The 4,847-nt window shown below is 40.5% G+C and overlaps 1 pseudogene; it reads left to right on the forward strand.

Annotated features, from left to right (window-relative positions):
- Window positions 1-1,011: 1,011 nt before the first annotated feature.
- LOC129064724 (exocyst complex component 3-like) lies at window positions 1,012-2,614 on the forward strand (annotated as a pseudogene).
- Window positions 2,615-4,847: the final 2,233 nt, after the last annotated feature.

Genomic DNA, 4,847 nt, shown 5'->3' on the forward strand with positions numbered 1-4,847 from the left:
AACAAAAAGATCAACAAAGAAAATGTACAAAAAAATGTAAACGCTAAGAATATCTATTGCTACCATTACATGGGTATTGAAAATGGTAGTTAGGGGACTTCTAGGCTAACTGCGACATCGGCACAGGGATCCAACCACTGCTGTTCTCAAATCCCTATTGAAACAATTAAAGAAAAATAAAGTCAAGAAGAAATTGCAACAGCACTGAATGCAAAAGCAGGATGGCTTTCCCATACCAAAATCTTTAAGAAGTGTCACCTGATGCCTGAAAGATCCAATAAATTAATTCTTGGGACAAGTCAAATTTAAAATATGAATCCTGGTAGGGCAGGATGAATATGGAACAAGAGAGAACATTTCACAACCCTTTTTGACAGCTACAGTGCTCAGAGGAACATACAGCCGCATACAGTGAAAGGAAGACCAATGGTCAGTGGTACTGAGAAGGAAGCAGACGTTACACTATCATCTCCACACCACACCCCTGCCCCCGCCGCCCCCCCACAAAAACCTAGAATAGAGGCTGAGTGAAGAATGAGAAATGGAGAGCTGATCCTGCCAACGAAACATCACTGAATACAGAGAACAAACTGTACTGAAATAAAGTCCTTTTGTTTAGGATGCCCTTTTGAGCTGCTGGATTACAGAGCTGGTAATGTTGCCTTTCATCAACAATTTGTTCTGCAAAACCTGCCAGAAAAGAATTTTATTAACATCCTTATGGATGGTGAGAAGATGCAAAATAAAGTTTCTCACTGTGCTTGTGATAACTACCAGCTTGGATTGATATGTTAACAAAATCCAACATTAGGCCTGGATATTTATTGTGCGAAGTTAAAGAAGTAAAATACATAGCCTGCTATTGCTATTACTAGGAAAACAAAGTTAAATAATGGCCAAATAAGGCAAAAAAAAAAGTGAAAATTTAGAATTTCATAGGAAAAAAAAAGCAGCATTATAGAAGGAGAAACATCTCAGATTTAATCCAAGATATTAAATTAATTAATTAATTTGAAAGTAGCTATCCAGTAGCAGTTAGATGGGGTGAGGCTGGGCAAGCTTCACCACATGGATGACATGAAGGACATTCAGTGGCCCCTGGCCAATGACAAGCAAGGACTGGAGACAGAGCATCAACACTATTGAGAGCCACAGGACGTGAAGGATGCCCTGGTGTGGCACAGCCAGCTCACTGTCACCACGGAGAACCTCAGGAACATTTTCTCAGTGCCCAAGATTTTAGGGAAACCCAGGACCTGAGCAAGGGGCGCTCCTGCAGCTGACGGACCTGGAGTGCTCCCAGGACGGGCTGATGTGTGAGCAGCGCTGCGACAGTTGGGACACTCGTGCCGTGACCCTCACCCACAGCTGCTTGGGGAGCACACAGGGGCTCCCTGATGAGCTGGCCAAGCAGCTGTGGATGCTGCTGCAGAGGTTGCAGCTCACCCTCTACTGTGACCCCACCTTGCTGGTGTCAGTTGTCAGGATCATTGAAAGGAAAGAAAATATCAACAGGTGCTTACTTGATGGAGAAAAGCAAACCAGCTTTGCTCCCCTGGGGAGGCCCATGAACTGGAAGGAGAAGATGCTTGCCATCTTGGACAGAACCATAAATACCAAAATCAAGGGCACGCAGGCGGACACCAGGGAGTCCGTCAAAACGTGGCTCATTTGCCACCTAGAAATCATAAGGAAGTAGATGACCTCATTGTTGCCCAAAAACCTGATGCTTCCACATTTTCTTCCCCACGATGAGATTTTCAGGAATCTCAAGCATGTACCACCAGGCCATGACCATGTGGATGCAGGAGTCTGCACTGGAACAAATGAGATTGGGAGCCTGTTGACTTGGGTCTTAAACACCAACCCCAGCGCAGAGATTCTGGGAAATGTGGAACTGGCCCCGGAAATGAATGTCAGTGCCCTGGGGCTTTGCTTTGTCCAAACATGATCTCTGAGCTGCTGGACATGTATGTGTCTGCTCTCACATCAAAACAGCACTGCATGGTTGTGGAAAGCTCTAGAAACAGGCAAAGATGGGATAAGAGAGACTGAACCTGAAGCCCACCAGGATAGGTACTACCTGACAATACTCCCGACCACCATCTTCCAGGTGTTCGACCCGAATCTTCAAGTAGCTGCTCAGATAAGTGATGATTTGAAAATCAAGGTACTAGTTTTATGTCTGCAGCAAATGAATTCTTTGTTAAGTAGATAAAAAGATGAAGCTCAGCTGCATAAAGAGGAACAAAGGAGAAACCAGTGGTACCCGCACCGCTACGTTCACCATATGATCACCACCATCATCAACTGCCAGACCTCCAAAGAATCCCTAGTCAGCTTAGAGAGGACGTATTTTAAAAACGGAGTAGAAGAACGCGTGTCTCTGAGCCAGCCACGCATGGGCTGGACTCTGGACGCCACCGTGAAGGAGGGCTGCAGTTGTGGCTGGGGGTCTTCTGGACCTGGAGGCGGGCACAAGGAGCGGAGAGAGCACTTGCAGCACCCTCTGTCCCAGTTGGAGCGCTGTGCTTTTCTGGGCCGTGGTGTTCCCGTGTGGCATAGGCCCAAATTTGGTCCTTCTGCTACACAACTGAATAGAAACTCTCAATAAATATCTGTGGAACTACTAAAAGGCACTGAAATAGAACAAGGATGAAAACTCTAAGAGAAAATATAGATATAGAGGACAAAAAAGTGGTTATTTTCCATTTCTGAAAAAGGGACCCCTGTGCAGTCTTGATGAGCATATAAATTAGTACAGCCGCTATGGAAAACAGTATGGAGTTTCCCCCAAAAAATTAAAAACAGAACTACCATATAATCCAGCACTCCTACTTCAGGGTGAATATCCAAAGAAATTGAAATCGCTATGTTGAAGAGATACCTGTATTCCCATGTTTACTGCAGCATTAGTCACAATAGCCAATACATGGAAACAACCTAAGTGTCCATCAATGGATAAAACAGATGAAGAAAATTGTGTGTGTGTGTGTGTGTGTATAGAAAGATAGATAGATAGATAGTATTCCATGTATGCCTATAATGGAATGCTATTCAGCCTTAAAAAGATGAAACCTTGCCATTTAACATGGGTGAACTTTGAAGGTATTAGGCCAAGTGAAATAAGTCAGACAAAGAATGATAAATACTGTATGATACCACTTATACGTGGAATCTAAAAAAGTTGATCTCATAGAAACAGAATAGAATGGTGGTTGCCAGGAGCTTGGGGTGGAGAAAATAAGGTTTTTCAAAAAGGCACAAACTCCCAGTTATAAGATGAATAAATTCTGGGGTCTAATGTCTACCAGAACTATGTAATGGTGACTACAGTTAACAACACTGTACTGTACACTTGCAAGTTGCTAAGAGAGTAGATCTTTAACATACAAAATAATTATGTGAGGTAATGGAGGTGTTAAATAAGCTTACTGTAGTAATTATTTCACCATATATATGAGTACTAAATCATCATGTTGCATATCGTATATCATAAACTTTTATTTTATTACATCTCAATAATAAACCCTACAGTTAAAATGAAAAAAAAAAACCAAAAAACACATAGAGGCAAATTCCCAAAGGGAAAAAACGTCATGTGACCATTTGTTTAAGCGATTTCTAAAATTCTAATTTCATCATCTCTACTTGTAGTATAAGAGAAGGAGAACAAAGTATCAACCTGTGTATCCAGAATTTTCAACAGGACATTTGTAATTTCTTCTCCTTTTAGAGACAGAGATGTAACAGTCAAAATGACTACAGTTAGGCTGCATATTGAACATGTCTTATTTTTAAATATATAATAAATTAGTTCACAATTTATACTTATCAGTAAAACATGGCCAGAAGGATATTAGTGAAAACAGCACTAATTAGTGAAAAGAGCCAGTTAGAGTCTCCCCTCCTCTACCTGGTGATACTAAAGAAATGAACCCATGAGAAGATCTGGCGTCTGATCTAAGAGACACAGTAGAAATAGACTAGTTGAAATAGAATTAACCTGTTCTAACAGGGGCCAAGGTAATGTCAACAACATAAGGAAGTGGAAGTTGGAGCTGCTAAAGTATACAGGGTCCAGAAGAAGTAAGGGCTTCTTGAGTGTGGTGTAAGGTAATAATATGGTTGTACTAATTTGTAATATTAACTTGAACATTTCACCTAAAATGTCATATGGTGTGCTTGAGTGTGATATTGTTATGTTACAGAATTACATGCTTATGATTTTGTAATAAAAGATTTTGTAATCAAAAAGGGGCATTATTTGTGCTGGGCCCAGGGTCTCTTCAGACTTTAGTAGGAGAGCCAACCTAATGATTTCGGCACGAGAACTATCTACGACCTGACCCCAGCTTAACCAGCACCCAAGGGAGGTCATTAGAATTGTATCCTTTGCCAGCCACACTCAAGGGGAAAAGGCAGCGTGTGAACAGTAGGGTCAGGAATAGAACGGGGAAATGGGTAACCAGAGGGACTAGGATTAACTTCTTATTTCTCATGTTCACCAAGGAACAAGTATAATGTTTCTGTTCAGAAAAAAAGTGATTTAAAAAAAAATGATGATTGTAGGTAATATATAACATGGGCCATGTTCATGATATAAGTGCTAAAGTAGGTTATAAAACTGTACAAATTCTGTTTACAACTATGAGGAGCAAAAGGGTTGGGAAGGAAAATAACAAAATTATATGAACAGTAATATTATAAATTATTGTTTAACCTACTATCTAAATATTCCAAAATATGGTTACATTTTTAAATCATTTATAAACATTTTAAACATAACTTGTGTTTTTAATCATTGTGCAATAAATATAAACTAATGGCATTTGGAATTTATGTGT

This window comes from Pteronotus mesoamericanus, unplaced genomic scaffold (assembly GCF_021234165.1).
Source record: "Pteronotus mesoamericanus isolate MK-2021 breed Mesoamerican mustached bat unplaced genomic scaffold, CSHL_Meso_final contig_169, whole genome shotgun sequence".
NCBI lineage: Eukaryota > Metazoa > Chordata > Mammalia > Chiroptera > Mormoopidae > Pteronotus > Pteronotus mesoamericanus.